Source organism: Cervus elaphus, chromosome X (genome assembly GCF_910594005.1).
Source record: "Cervus elaphus chromosome X, mCerEla1.1, whole genome shotgun sequence".
Lineage (NCBI taxonomy): Eukaryota > Metazoa > Chordata > Mammalia > Artiodactyla > Cervidae > Cervus > Cervus elaphus.
Window position 1 is genome coordinate 136,037,676 of NC_057848.1, and position 16,512 is coordinate 136,054,187.

The following is a 16,512-nucleotide window of genomic DNA, read 5'->3' on the forward strand; positions in this document are numbered from 1 at the left end:
GCAGACCCCCGGCTCACCGTGGCCCCTCCTTTGGGCAGCAGAGATAAAAACCTAATGGCATGTCAGAGCCTTGATGGCAAACCCGCCAGGAAAACAAAATTATCAGGGTAGAGCGGAGGCAGCGGACCGTATCTGCTTTTGGACCATAAAATAACATAACCTGATGACCCCCTCATTTGCTGAAGGGGCGCCCGGCTGGAAACACCAAGGCCTCCTCTGGCAAAAGTTCCTGCTGCCTGCCTGCTGAGGCCACAGCTTGGCTCTCCAGCTCTCCAGCTCTCCAGCTTCTTTTTCCCTCCCCTCGGGCACTTCAGCCCTCGTTTCAATATCTAAGGCACAAGCCCCGCGAGACAACGCGCGCGTTTATCACCACACAAATTATGAGACTCTGACAAGAAAAAGTCCAAAGAAGGTCTGTCATGTGCAGGTCTGCGTGCACACACACACACACCCTGCTGCTGCTGCTAAGTTGCTTCAGTCGTGTCCGACTCTGTGCAACCGCATAGATGGCAGCCCACCGGGCTCCCCCGTCCCTGGGATTCTCCAGGCAAGAACACTGGAGTGGGTTGCCAATTCCTTCTCCAATGCATGAAAGTGAAAAGTGAAAGTGAAGTCGCTCAGTCGTGTCCGACTCTTTGCGACCCCATGGACTGCAGCCCACCAGGCTCCTCCGTCCATGGGATTTTCCAGGCAAGAGTACTGGAGTGGGTGCCATTGCCTTCTCCGCATGAGGCTGTCTACCAGAGCTATTTTTTCTTCCTTCCTCTCTTCCTTCACCCTTTCTCCTTCCACCAGTCCTGAACATTTATTGAGCATGTACCATGAACCAAGGCCCAAGAAAGATTCTGCAGGAACCTATCTGAGCAACACAGAAATAGTCCCTGTCCGATTTCTGGCCATCTGTCTTGGCAGATGCTGCTTCTTACTCCCCACTATCCAATACCCCTTCTTCCTCAATAATAAAACTCCCAGTATCTAGCTGGATGCTTTTATTCTGGATCTCCAGAATAAAAATTACACATCTCAACTTCTTTTGCAGCCAGGTTTGGCCATGTGCCTCAGTTCTAGCTAATGGAATATAAGCAGAAGTATTGTGAGAAGCTTCCAGGAAGTGTTATTAAGAAAAACATAGGATTACCTTCACCTTTGTTCCTGTGTGCTGGAATGTAGATGTGATGGCTGGAGTTCAAGCAGCCATTTAATACCATGAGGTGGAAGTCATGTACACCCCATGGTAGAGGAACAAGATAGAATGATCCTGAGATGTTAGAACCACTTCAAAAAATTGACAGTTCCTCATACAATTAAACATATACATATGCTACACTCAGCAATCTCACTCCTACATATTTACCCAAGAGAGATTAAAAACCTACGTCCACACAAAGATTTGCAGACTAATGTTTATAACAGTTTTTTTCATAATAGCCCCAAACTGGAGACAATCTAAATATCAATGGGTGATTAAACAAATTGTGGAATATTCATACAATAGAATACTACTCCACAATACGAATAAACTATTGGTATATATGACAACATTTTGTTGTTGTTTAGTCACTAAGTTATGTCTGACTCTTTTGTGACCCCATGGACTGAAGCCCTCCAGGCTCCTCTGTCCATGGGATTTCCCAGGTAAGAATACAGGAGTGGGTTGCCATTTCCTCCTCCAGGGGATCTTCCCGACCCAGGGATTAAATCCAAGTCTCCTGCATTGGCAGGCGGATTGTTTACCATTGAGTCATCAGTGTGAATCTATAAAGTATTATATTGAGTGAAAGAAACTGGACACAAAAGACTCTACACTTTATGATTCCATGTATATAGAATTCTAGAATGGGTAAAACCACTCCCTCTTTGATGAAAGATGTCTGGATAGTGGTTGCCTAAGAGTGGTGGAGGTCAGCTGGAAAGGGGCATGAAGAAACTTTCTAAGATGATGGAACTGTCTTAAATCTCAGTTGCATTGTTGATTACATGGTGTATACATTTGTCAAAACTCATCAAGCTATACCTTCATGATCTGTGTATTTCACCAGATGCAAATTATATAATAGTACAATACAAATTATACAACAATAATGATAATAATGATAGCCTTGATCCTGTGGACTTTGTGAAGCCACTGTTTTAGCCCTGAACTATCCACTTCTGAATCTTATTTACGTGAGAGAGCAAGATACTTCCACCAGTCTTTGTTGGCATTTTCCAGCACTTAGAGCTAATCTACCCTGACAGTACTGCATCTTCTCCATGTTATATGTGTGGCTAACTCGTCTCCCTGCTCTGGGCAGTGAAGTCAATGGGGGAGAGCTGGCCTAGGAGTCAGGATACAGGTGGGATTTGACAGTGGGGTTAATCTGATTGCGGCAATGTAGAAAAGTCTCTCCCCCATCCTTGTTCCAGGGCTTTCTAGCCTGAACTCACAGCCTGAACTCATAGCTCCTCTTGGACTCAGATTTGCAGCAAATCCCTCCCCTCACACCTGGCAGTCCATTCAGCAAGCAGGATCCTACCTTGTGGGGTTCACTTGGGTCAGCCGATTGCTCTTGAATGCTGGTGCTAGGACTATTCTTAGCACACTGCCAATCCCCAGGAGGCTCTGAAGATGCATGAGGCTGAGTAACAGCTGCATCGCGGCTATTACCAACGCTATTATCATCATCATTATCGCGGGGATGCGGCTTTTGTGGTCTGCCAATCAGAGGATGTTTGGGGGCCTTTTCCATAATTGGAAGAACTGGTCCAGGACATGCGTGTGTTTCCATTTGGAATGGGAGTGACCTAAAGGGAAGTATGTTTCCTCATACACAGTAGGGGCTGGCATTTTTGGTAGGTCTGGTAGGCAGCTCCCTGCTTGAAGGAATTTCATACTGATCCTCTGTCCTCCCCTCATATCCTTCTCAGCCCTGCCACCTCTGTCTCACCAAGCCGTCTCCTCACTGGCAACCACAAATTTTACAATTAGAGATTCATTCCTTTAACTTTTTCTCAGCCATTAAAATGCAAGATATCTGGGAACATTTGATAGAAGAGGAAATTGAGGCACAGAGACATGAAATAACTTGCTCAAAATCACATGATGGATAAGTAGCAGAGGTGGGATCCCAATTCCAGCCAGCCACCTTGCTGCGGAGGCTGTGTTCATAAGCCCTTTAATGTAACCCCCCAAATAACAAGTTATTGCTTCCTGAGCACTGGGTGATCCTACCTGCCCAGATATTTTGCTTTTTCGTTCAAACAATATTTCCTTCAAATCGATATTTTGAGGTTGCTCTTACTATTATAATTCTCTTTCCACAATATGTTTCCATTTCTAAGATGCATCTGCATATTTCGCAGGTTTCATTTCCCCTCTCAAGCTATTTCTCCAAAGGAAGAAGATGTGGTATCTGTTTTCTTTAAAAAACACCAAAAGGAAAACACAACAACACCCCCCCCCCCCCCGCCACTGGAACGAGTTGCTGTTGTGCCATCTTGGTGGCTCGGAGACGCTGGGACCCAGGGTACCACCCTGTAGGTCTCTGAGACATGTTACCCGGGATTTTAGGGTGAAGATCCTTGAATTACAAGGGGAGAAACCCAAACAAATATCATTCAACTATTGCTCATCATGGCCACAGGCAAAGAAAGGATGAGGCACAACCCTGAGAGATACCGAGGACAAATATCTGAATGTTTTTGATGAAAGAAAAGCCAGTGTGCATAACAGTCTTTCATATTTTTTGCTGCAACTGTGGAAGATGCTGGAAGCCATCAGCCCCCGACTGGCACTTCTACAGACTAGGGCAGCTGGGAGCCTGTCAAGGCGGGGGTGGGGGTGAGATTTTGGAGAACAGCACCTGGAGTCTTTTTTTTTTCCCCCAGAGAAATGAAAACCACATGTGTAACTAAGGAGAAGCCGGCCACTCCATAGAGAATTTCCTACTCATATATGAGAGGAATGGAAGTCTTCTGTGAACTTTGTTCCTGCCTTCATGGCCTTCATACTCATGACAAGTGGTATTTCATTGTTTGTGGAAGGTCACAGGAAGAGACAGCCTTGCTTTGGAACAAGACTTTGATGAAGGCAAAGAGGACCTGGCCTACCAATTGGTTTGGGTGAGGATGAGACAGAAGCAAAGGACACAGATTTTGGAGGGTGCAGGGAAAGGCAGGGTTCTGACTGAAACCAGACTGTGCTCCAAGCCTGGGGGTCTAATGGCATCCATGGCTTCTTGCCCCCATAGCTCTCTGCCCTGTGACTGGGGCTTCTGATTTCTGACCTGAAGGCTTAGCTTTTCCACAGGGTCAGAGTCAGGGGTCAGTCCAGGCTAGTAGTCCACTGGAGCCTTCCCTGAAATACCACGGCCCATCGCTAGTCACACCAGTTTGGCCTAGAGTTTCTCAAAACTTGTTAGTCCAGAACCGTGCCCCCCACCCTGGCACCCCACAACCCTATAACTTCTTAAGACTCCTCCATCTGTGAGGCCCCTGCTGTATGTCACCACTGTCAGTGTTCAGAAGACCTTTCTCTCTCTTTTTATAGCTTGGTCCACCATCCAGTGCCTGCCCAATTCAGTGCGTGAATCTCTAGTGTGCCAGTTTCAAGCAGAGGCCTAATGGGCATTCCATGTTTCTGTGAAAATTTGTCTTCCATGCTTTTGTTATATTCTCCATGAGAAGAACATTCCCTGGTGCGCTGCTGCCCCTCCATCCTGGATCCTAGAATGAGACACATGGAGCAGAGTTGCCCCAGCCAACCTGCAGAGGCACGAGTTAAAAACAAATGCTTATCACTGTGTGTCACTGAGTTTGGGGGTTGCTTGTTACACAGCATCATTTCAGTGGCAATAGCTACCTGATGCACTATTCCTATTTAATGTTATAGAATTCTAGCACTCCATGGAACTTTTTTGGGAAATGCTGAGTCATAGTTAGTCAAAGGCTATGCCAGGAGCATACTTAAGTATTCTAATTCCAAAGCCTGCTTGTCCCACTGCATCAAACTGAACAACTGCGTCCAGGGTTGGAAGCCTACCCTGAAATAGTTTGCCTTTAGGGTTTCTTACTGCAAGGAGAAATACAGGGGTGGGGGCAGATGAGGGTTGTAGAGTCTCCAAGCTGGCACTTTGAGGCAGGTTTGGAGCCCTCAAGCAGGGGCACCAGAGCCAGGAAACCCATGTGTGCTGCTACAGTCAATTCAGGGCCTAGTTGTTGGAGGCTCTGGATGGCGAGGCTACGATCTCAGACTTTGTTAGGACCACTTTCAAATTCTTTCATTTCTTAAACCTGCAGAAGCCACATTATTTCCAAGGTCCTTGTCAGTAGCCTAAATTCGGACCAATTTGCTGAGTCGGTACAAAGTGCAGAATTGATGGTTCAGAAAGACATTAAACTACCTACAACCCTTTAGACCATGTCAACAGATCATCCGTAGCCTCAACAGAAGAAACATTTCATTAAATCTTTGCAGTTTCTCCCCAAAGAGTAGGAATGCCCTTCTATCATTTCAAAGCAGATGGAGGCCTGGCATGGTTTTCACTCCAGCTGGGACAATGGATTCACCTGAGCTAAGCTCTAGAGAGGGCCAGTTAATCTTCATCCAAGAAATATGTCTTGAATACCCTTGGGTGAGGAAGCTGCAGTATACCACTGGGTCTGTGAGGACTCAGCTAGAAGGGAAGAGATGTGGGCCAATGACAATTACAATGCAGTGTGCTGCAACTGTCGATGAGGTCTGAGGATCCTTTATAGGCAGAAAAGAAACCATCAGGGGCAGTCCATACATGGAGGCCACTGTGAAGCTCCCTCTACACCACTAGGTAGAAGCTATAGGGCTACCCTCACAGTTAAACTGGGACAAGGTGCACAGAATGGGTGTGATTTGTTAGCTATGGTGTGAAGCCCCACCCAGGGGCTGTGATAGGCTGGCTGGAGGGCAAATGAGCTCCCAAATGCCAACCTGAGGTGAATAAGGGCAGGCTCTGGGAGGCAGCCCTTGAATGTGATTGGAAGCTTAGGCAATGCTAAATTAATTAATCCAATCCTTTATTTTAAGCTCTGTTTTGAAAAAAGACCCAAAAAAGGCTATTAGCCATGGAAACTTCCTGAAAAATGAGACCCGGAAGCAGAGGCTGGTAGAGCCCATTGAGCAACTCCAGGGCAGAAGTAGGCTCAGGGTCCTTGAGGAGGTGGCTTTTCTCTGCTCAGGAGCCAAGAGCAGGGCTTCTGGCACTTGGGTGAGGCAAGCAAGGCACCCAGGGCATGAATTTAAGGAGGTACTCACTGTCAGGGTCACGGAAGTGCAGCATGGGCACTTGACCATGATGTGCTGTTGGTGTCTCACTTGCTCCACCCAAGTCCCAGCCCTGGCACAGAGGCTATGGCACCTGACCCGGACTTGGGAGGAGTGTTTTGGATCTTTGCTTAGGCACTCTTTAGTTTTGTGATTTCAAACCAATTCCTAAATCTCCAACACCAGTTTTCCCATCTGTAAAATGGGAATGGAGTTCCAATCTCAGAGAGGGAGAAAGAAGGATGTTCCTTGCCGAGTACTAAGCATGGAGCCTTCAGTAAATGGCGATGACTAGTTCAATAAGGAGTCCTCTCCTCGAGGAGGGAATCCTCGTTCAGACTTATCTGAGAGATGTTGTTTGGCTTTTGGTTAAGATCAAGTGTAGTATGGGGGCTTCCCAGGTGGCACAGTGGTAAAGAATCCACCTGCTAATGCAGGAGATGCAAGAGACACAGGTTCGATCCTTGGGTCAGGAAGATCCCCTGGAAAAGGGAATGACAACCACTCCAGTATTCTTGCCTGGAGAACCCCATGGATAGAGGAGCCTGGTGGGTTACAGTCCATGGGACCACAAAGAGTTGGAAACGGCTGAGCATGTTGGAGACTTGAATGCCACCTAGATGCCTTCTTTTGCTCATGTCTGTGAATTCAGAGCTTTTGAATTTTGCATCTTAAGTACCAGACCTCAGATGGTTTTTAAAAAAAGAAAAATCAACTCCTTTCTAGTTTGGAAAATTCCAGGAAAGAGTTCTAATTTGCCTCGTCTTAAGTCAGGCACTACTCTGGACCAATTAACAGCATCCAGTGACCATGCTAAGAAGTGGTCACTCCTATGGGAACTACCAGGTTTTGGGGGGAGGGACTGGGCAGAGGAGAGGAAGGAGAGTTTGCAGATAAAGCAAAAGGCATCCACATGTAGAGAATGTTGTCATGGTTTTGGTTGCCTGGCTTTGGAGTGCCTTTCTCAGAATCTAGGCAGGAGGCAGAGCCCCCACTGGCACTCGAGCAGCTAAAACTGCATGGCACTCGCTGTAGCAGATGCTGTTGTGCCCACGCAGAAACACTCAGAATGCATGGCCCCTATATGTGCCAATGTAAGCACGCTGGAATGGTGGGGAAGGTGACCTCCCCTGAGGGGGCGGGGCTAAAGCCACTTTCAACCAATGACAGATGGGAACTGATGGATTTAAACTCTAGTTTATTGGGACATCTCTGGTGGTCCAGTGGTTAAGAATCCGCCTTGAAATGCAGGGGACATGGGTTCTATCCCTGGTCCAGGAACTGAGATCCCACATGCCACAGGGCAACAAAGCTCTTGAGCCACAACTAGAGAAGCTCGTGTGCCACAAAGAACGATCCTGCAGCCAAATAAATATTCTACAAACAACCTCCCCTTAAATAACTCCTCCAGTTTCCTCACCCCTCAGGTGCTGTGTGCTGTGCTGAGTTGTTCAAATACATCTAACTCTTTGTGACCCACAAGGCTCCTCTGTCCTAGGGATTTCCCAGGCAAGAATACTGGAGTGGGTTACCATTCTCTTCTCCAGGAAATCTTTCTGACTCAGGGATCGAACCCATCTCTCCTGCATTGGCAGGCGGATTCTTTACGGCTGAGCCACCTGGGGAGCCCTTCTCACCCCTCAGGTGGGACAACTCCAGGTTGCCGCCCAGAGGTTCCCAAGAAGGATGAGCCCCCATTGCCCACAGCAGGCTCCTCCCTTTTCCCTACTGGTGCTCCCTGGGATCCCTCTCAAGAAAACTACTTGCAGGATTCTCATCTGGGATGAGATTCTCATCTCATTCTCATCTCCATGCACACAGCATGGATCTCATCTCATGACTTTCCAACATTCCTCGAGATAAGCCATGCACACTTAGGCTCAGTCAGTCCGATCCACCTGCCACAGATTTGAATCTGGAGCTGGGGACAGTGAGAATTCTTTCTGGCAGCTGCCATGGTGGTGGCCACATCCAGTTTCCAGCAGATACCAGTGAGCAAAGGAGTCAAGCGTGTGTCATCTGTTGTCAGAATAAGCTGGCTTTCTCTCTGGCCTGGGTCTGGCTCCCCAGCTGCCCACTGGTCCTACCTGCTTTCCAAGGCTAGCTCAGCGATTTTCCCGGCAGAGTGGTGAGTGAACCATCTAATATCACTCCAACAATTCCTTTAATGCTCCAATTAAGCCAGACTTCATGCTAAACACCAAGCCACAGTCTACTAATGTGGCTGTCCGTATCATTTGATCGTGAGCAGAGAATGCGGTCGTTGGGCTGGCTGGAACGTCTGGCATCCCTCTGCATCAGTCTGACTAGTCATCCTGGTTTGTGGATCTCAGTCTCTGCTGAGCTGGACTAGTGAGCCGATCTGTTGTCAGGGGTGGGGGCGGGTGATGGCGGGAGGAGAGCATCTGGTTTCTGAAGCTGTCCGGCTGAGGATTTGACTGCTGCTGCCAGCAGATTCATTCTCAGAGGAGGACGACGGCCAGACATGGCTCCTCCACAGCCCGCAAATCAACACTCCTCCTGTTTGAAAGAGCAGCTCGAAGCTTTCCACCTGTCACCAAATCAGACTCCCAGGTGAGCGTCCCTTTTCAGAACAAGATGGCAAATGCCGTGAGCTGGGGAAGAAGCCAGTAGGAACATCTTTTTGAGGAGACTCTGCGCAGAGGAGGGTAATGACAGAAAGCTCAATGTGCAGCTTGGAGCTACCACAGAATCCTCAGTGCAGAGAAGAGGAAAAAAAGGAAAGCATTTTCTTACCCTTTCCCCTTCTTCCTGGTCTTGATAAAATTAATGTTGCTAAGTGCCAGCCTCTTCTGAATATATGCAGAAGAAACAGAATAGAATAGAATAGGAGTTGGGTAGAGTAGGAGAGCTGACTCATTGGAAAAGACCCTGATGCTGGGAAAGACGGAAGGTAAAATGAGAGGAGGGCAACAGAGGATGAAATGGTTGGATAGCATCACCGACCCAATGGACATGAATTTAAGCAAACTCCGGGAAATGGTGATGGACAGGGGAGCCTGGTGTGCTACAGTCCATGGGGTGGCAAAGAGTCAGACATAACTGAGAGAATGAACAACGACAATGGGAGTAGAATAGAGTAGATTAGCATAGTCTTGTAGTATAAAATTTGATTGTTGTTGTTGTTTAGTTTCGAAGTTGTGTCTGACTCTTTCGTGAGCCCATGGACTGTAGCCTGTCAGGCTCCTCTGTCCATGGGATTTTCCAGGCAAGAATATTTGAGTGGGTTGCCATTTACTTTTTCAGGGGATCTTCCCGACCCAGGGATCAAACCCATGTCTCCTGCGTTGGCAGGAGGATTCTTTACTACTGAGCCACCTGGGAAGCTGTAAAGTAGGATAGGATAGGATAAAATAGGGTAGGATCGGACAGGATAGGGTAGGGATAGGTAGGATAGGATAGTAGAATGCGTGCATGCATGCTTAGTTGCCAACTCTGGCTTAGACGACTAGGCTCTTCTGTCCATGGGATTTTTCAGGCAAGAATCCTGGATGGGTTGCCATTTTCCTCCTCCAGGGGATCTTCCCGACCCAGGGATTGAACCCACGTCTCCCAAGTCTCCTGCACTGCAGGCAGATTCTTTACTTGCTGAGCCATCAGGGAAGCCCTGGTAGTAGACTAGGATAGAATAAATCAACCTCACTATAGGCAAACACAAACATCTTGCCCAGTGCTTCCTGAATCAGCCTTCCCTTTCTGAAACAAATGCCCTGCAGCTTTACCTCCAGCAGAGAGGGAGAAAATGAACCAAAAGGAAGATCCCATGTTGCTTCAGAGTGGCTTTAGGGGGAAGAGTCAGAAAGGCTGTCTGTGGTCGGCTGAAGCTCCATTTCCACACTGACACACTCCTCTCTTGTTAATATTTGCACTGAACAAGCCATTTTCTGTGCTGACATTTTGCATCTAGTTAAATGCCAACAAATCCAGAGAGATGTGCCTTTGACCTGTGGTTCTGCCCTTTGGACAGGCGTCAGCTGCTGTGGTCCTTTCATTCTAATTTCTGATATTCCCCATTTTGGATTCTTTCAACTTTGAGGTTTTTTTTTTCTTTCCCCCAACTGGATGAAATGCTTCCGATTATCTCTGCTTACAATTATCTCTGCTGAATATTTAATTGAGAAATGTTGTTTAAAAGGCATTTGGCTTAAATGATCTAAGTGTATGCATAGATGTTTCTTTTCTGACAGTAAAGTGGCTTTGAATGATTTGGGGTATTATGAGGGAATTACAGAAAAATTTGTCCTAAAATGTTAAATGTAGTATTTTTTTTAAGAGCTCATGGCTTTGCTGAATGTGAGGGAGAGTGCTGCTGAGTATTAATTTAAAGTCTAGGGGGGAGGATATGGTGTAGCGATGAACTTGTGGGCTCTGGAGGAAACCAAGTTTTAAACCTGATACCCTCTGCCTCCTTATCCTTGAGATGAGGAAAAAGCAGCATCCTTTCTGCCCCTCAAGGCTGCTCCATGGCTGCAAGGTAGGGATGAGGGGTGGCTGTGTTCCCTGTCAGCCCACCCCGTCCTCCCAGTGTCCTCCCAGGAACCTTGCTCATGGATCTGAGCCCACAACCTGGGACCATAGCTGACAGCCAGCAGGCCCTTTTTCAATACCTTCGATCAGAACCCATGGAGTTTAGTTGGTCTCCTGAGTTGAATGCTTGCCTGAGAATTGATGAACAGCTGGCTTTATGCAGAAGAGGTTCCTGTTGGGCAGAAGTATATGGCCTGCTGGATTAGGAGGCCCTGACCTCAGCTCCTAACCACCCAGGTTTTGGCTGCTGTTTCTCCCAAGACCTGCCTGAGATGTGTGCTCTGGGGCCTCTGAACTACCCCAGCTTCCTTACTTGAAGGCCCTTTATTTAGCTAGCTCTGAGGGCTTCCGTTTTCTGAAATCAAGCAATCTTCGCTTAAGCTGGTGGTCCTCTAAATTCTAAGAGAACCAGGGAGCAAATTTCTGTAAAGCAGTTCCTATGTTCTCAGCAACTTTCAGCCTCAAATAAGAGATGTGTCTTCATGAAAAGACAAAAAGGACTGGCAATAATCAACTGAGCGGCATGTATTTGGGCTCATGAAACTTTAGGATTAGGGTCAGGCCCTAGAGGTCAGGCTTTTGAAATTCATGAACAGTATGGAAATTACCCTTTACATCTTTTATTCTTTTTCTTTGTTCTAAAGAATGTCTCCCATGCTTATATTCTCCAAACTCCATATTCACAGGTTCTCTAGCTGGTCTTCCTCTGTTGTTTGTTCAGTCATTCAACAAATTTTAAGTGCCTACTATGTGCCTAGTTCTTTCCCTGGAGGAACTCAGCCGTTGGGTGAGACAGGCAGGAAATGGATGAGTATAGCAGAAGAGGAGGGCTCTGGCTGAGGTGGTCACAAGGTGATCTGGGAGCCCTTGGAGCATTGGGAGAAGGTTGGACCCCCGTACCTCCAAGAGATAAAGCTTGAGCTGAGCCCTGATGGGATTAGACCCTGTGAAGGATCAAAGAGGGAGGGAGCAGAAGTAGGTGGGAGAGCCTTCAGGCCAAGATGCAGGTCTGATCCCCGAGAAAGGAGGGGAAAGGAAGGAAGATGGGGGTGGAAAGAGCCTCAGACACAGCGCAGCTCTGAGAAAGTCTCAGCCTGGCCCATGGGGAACCCTGGAGCAAAGACTGCCCATCAGAAACTTTCCATGTCCGGCAGGTCAGTGGGCTGCCCACACCAGTGCCCTGGAATTCCTGCAAGACCCTGATTCTGCCCCAGGAGGAGGAGGCTTTGAGAGTAAGATCAGCACCTGTTTCCTGTCTGGAGAATCCAGAAGGAGAAGGGATGGCTGAAATCACCACCCGTGATGGCAGGTGCAGGAAAGAGGGCAGGACAGGGCAGCAAGACTACACTCCCAGGACTTGGCATGGCAAGGGTGAGTGAGCTTCCTGGGGACTGCGTGAGTCCCATGGAAGGTAAGCTGCCTGCTGGGGGTAGGGGCGCCACAGTGAGAGGTGATGGGGTGAGCCACAGCGGGCAGGGATTGAGGGGGTGCCATGTAAGGACAGCCAGAAATTGTACCACCCGCGCTTGTCAGGGATGGTGTGCTGCTGAGGGCTTTGTGTGGAGCCTCCCAAGTGCCCATAAACATGCACCCCGGGAAGGCAGCATCTGGGTCCCTCCTTGGGGAGAGCCCAATGATAGGATAATGGGCAGGCTAGTCCAGTATGAAATGTGTGCTTTTCTCCCTTCCCTCCTTCCAGACTCCAGTGCACCAGGGAAGGAAGACTCCGAAACAGCCAAAGAGAGGAGTTGAAGAGCGGAAATGGCACTGCAGAGAAAACGCAGCCTCTCCTCCCTGTTCTCTGTGTGGGTCCCCAAACGTCAGTCGAGCCTTAGGAGAGCAGACTGTGCAATTTCATCCCCAAAGTTTACTCGAATATCTGGGAGCTGGTGAAACTGTCAAGGGATCTAGGGTGGGGGTGGGATGGGCAGATATAGGTGTAAAGGCAGGTGTTGGAGAAAATTCTCTGTTTCCTTTTAGGACCCCCCATCCACGTCAGTTCATGCACTAGGTTAGCTTTCTACACACCTTCCAACCAGCTACAAACACACTGAATTCTTGGCAGGGGATACGATTATCTTCATTTCACAAAGGAAGACACTGACACAGAGAATTTAGGGTCCTTGTTCCAAATCTTCAAATTCAAATCATTTCCTTCTTGGTCAAGGATTCTTTATGTCATAAAATAGGAACTTCCCAGAATGATGGGATGCTCTGGGTGGGGGTGGAGGGGCACCATGGGCCAACATCTGGCGATGGGATCCCCCTGTGGCATGGGGTGACGTAGGTTGGGGACAGTCTGACATGCCTCCCTGATGACTCAGCCTCAGCCAGCAATGGGCATGCGGACACGTGAAATGACTTCACCTCTCTTTTCATGATGCTGGATCCTGGAGGCATTTGGTTATGGGAGGAACCTGCTAGAGACGGCCCTGTGCTGAGTTCACAGCCTCCTTGTAAACCCGTCTTTCAGCAGCCTGTACCTTCCCTCTCTCCCTTTAATTGTCTCTGTGATCTACTGTGACGCACGAGCGCACATGTACATACACACATGGCTGACACGTTGCACACACACGCACAATCACTCATACACATAAGCATGCCCATGTACAAATACAGACCCACATGCACGCAAGCTGCTTTTCGCAGGAGTGGAGAAATCAGTTGCATTACTACGCAGGCATCTCTCCCCTATGAGTCAAAGTAGCATACTGAGCACAGAAGGAGGAATATTTTCCTTTCTGAGATAGCTGAGAGGTTTCCCCTGAGGAAATAACTCAGAAAAATGTTGCCTTCGAAAAGCAGATCATTCTCAAAGGGAAATTTCCTGCCCAAACATTTGTTTTCTTGACGTGGAGACAAGTGAGGCAACCCCTTCCCCCCATCTTGGCTTGGCTCCTCTACCTGAGACTCATGGGGCTCCACTGTGAGCCGGAGCAGGTGGCTGTCCCACAAAGACCTGGGCCATTGAGTGTCCTCCAGCAGGGTCGACGTGGCCATTAATCCCCTCTCCTAGCTCATCCCCTCCCTTGTTCTCCTTAGGACTACTTAGGACTTGAACATTCTGAGGCTCCTGCTCAAAGGAACGTCTCCTCCTCAGATAAATCTAGGAGAGATGCTCTGAGGACTGTTGTCTATGGTAAAGGCATAAAGGTACTTAGAAATGCAGGAGATGAACCAGAACCAAATGCCAGGGACAACAGGGAACAAGGGGCAAACAGAGTTGGCCTCAAGCTTCCAGGGAAGAGAGAGGGAGACAGAGAAAGAGAGAGAGGAAAAGAGATTCTGGAATCACTCAGAAGAGAGCTGGAAAATGTGGATGGAACAGAAAAGTCTCAAGCTATGTATGGGGAGGTGGCAGACCTCTCTCAGACCACAAGGGCTGGACTCTGTGGTCAAGTACTGAATGCCAAATGTGGACACGAGGGTCATCAGTCAAGGGAAGTGACTCGTCTGTTGTCTTGTAGTTGAATTCACTTTGAACAGTCAGAGAGGTTGTTCTGGGGAAGTTACCTCTCTGGCCTGGAACATAAACACAGTCAAAAAGGCCCAGGGTCGAGCTGGCAAGGGGCCTCTCCCTGGGGAGAGCAGACCACCCACATCATTTGGGAGACCACTTTAGGCTTGTCTGGGAGGCCTTTTGATGTGTCTGTTATACCAAAGATAGTGTTTTGAGGTTCCCAAGTATTTATTCGTTTGGCTGTCATGTAAAAGACAAACAGCAGGAGAGAGAAAAACTGTTTTAACTCAAGTAATAGGCAAAGACTAAAAATGAAATCAATTCAATGTAATTAACAAGAATCGATCACCTCTCCTCATTCTCCTGCTAACTATTGAAAGAAAAAGAAGGAGATGGGGAAGGGGGAGGGGGAGGGGATGAAGAAAGGAAAGAAAGGACAGGAAAGAGAAAGAGGAAAGACAGGAGGGGAGAGGGAGGGCCATGAGAACAATCAATATAATCCTCTTTGGTGTGTATTAAAAATAATGTAGGATGTTTTCTGGAGAAGGAAATGGCTACCCACTCCAGTATTCTTGCCTGGAGAATCCCATGGACAGAGGAGCCTGGTGGGTTGGAGTCCATGGAATCACAAAGAGTCGGACATGACTGAGCGACTAAAGTATCAGGATGTTTTCTTATGTCCATTAAAAATGCCATTTCCATTGGTGTTGGATGTGTACCCCTTCTGGTCTAGTGTTGTATTCTTACTTTGGATAAAGACATGGTACCATGATAAATTTTTTTCTAACTAAAGTGAAAACAAGAGCAACGAGAAGAAAACAGTGCAGCCATGTAGATGGATAACTACTGATATTCACCCTTAGTATTGGACCAATAGGAATGGGTGGGCACTGTGGCATTCCTGTACATCAGCCCTGTCTAAGGGGAGCAGCCATCATTCAGCTCACATCTGATTTTGTAAGAGATGCTGAAAATTAAGAATTTTAAGGAAAAAACTCCAACCTTTAAAATACTGGATAAAATGTTTTAAACCCATTTCAGGCTATGAGCGTATCAGAGACTTCTGATTTGTCACCTGCACCTGAAAAGAACCACTGCAAGATTTGAAATAAAATGTACCATTCATTCTTCCCTTCAAATCCTCCACCCTTCCCTCCGGATGCAAAGAGCTAGGCTGGTGTTGAAGACTTCAGCACCATCAGGACCTTTCAGTTGAAGAAAATGACCAGAGCTGTTGTTTTGAATGCTGTAGCAGTTTTAAAATATGTCCCCCAAATTCTTTGGCACTTCTTCCATTGAGATGTGGAGTCTATGTCCCACTTCCTTGAAGTTGGGTGGCCTCTGGGACCACCTTGACCAATGACTCACTGAGAACATCCTACTATGTGACTTCTAGGCTGAGTTATCAAAGGCCATGCAGCTTCCACTCAATTCCTATGGAAAGCTTCTCATGGAATGCTCATCTTTGGAATGTTCAGCTGCTCGAGCTTCTGCTCACGACAGTCTTATAGCTCAGTGACAATGTTGAGTAAACCCCAAGCCACATGGAGAGATCCCCTGTAGGTCCACCCAAGCACCAGCCCCATGAGCGCACCATCTTGGACGAATGTTCAGTGCAACTGAGCCTCTGGAATAGCTCAGCCCCAGCCCCAGTGAGGGCGTGAGAGACCCCAGGTGAGGATGATGCAGCTGAGTCCAGTCAGCTGAGAAGCCAGGAGACAGTTACAATTGTTTTAAGCCACCAAGTCATACTGTGATTTGTTACCTAGAGACAGGTAGTAGCTAGAACAAGCTTGCAGGGCTAACAAGAGATCTGACCAGCACTACAGACCCACTTACTGTTCAGCTCCTTGGTATTTGTGGTTGTCGTGGCCCCAGTTCTCCTGGAGCTGGAGGAAGGAGGGAGGTGCTTGGCGGGAGACCTCAGCCTTGGGGAGCTGGGAGGGCCGCCAAGCAGATGGGGGGTGGGGAGCCCCGGCTCAGAGTGGCCTGCGTGTGAGGCAATTAAAATGTGAAATGTAACCTTTAAGAACGGAGCCTGACTTTACCTTTGCATCTTGGAGATTTGGGCTGTAGAAGGCCTGTCAAATCCCTCCCTCTACCGGGCCCTGATCACATTTCTGTCTTCTGTTTGGACACAGGACTCAGACTGTGTACACACGGAGAGCAGGGTCTGGTGCCAAGAACGCAGAGCAGTTCGGCACTGGTGTTTCTTCTCTTAGGAGAA

At 47.9% G+C, this 16,512-nt stretch overlaps 1 long non-coding RNA gene across 1 annotated transcript; it reads left to right on the forward strand.

Annotated features, from left to right (window-relative positions):
- Window positions 1-8,626: 8,626 nt before the first annotated feature.
- On the forward strand, window positions 8,627-16,185 carry LOC122690797. Its single transcript, XR_006340106.1, has 3 exons — window positions 8,627-8,851; window positions 11,980-12,196; window positions 12,525-16,185. It is a non-coding gene; the product is annotated as an uncharacterized LOC122690797 (long non-coding RNA).
- Window positions 16,186-16,512: the final 327 nt, after the last annotated feature.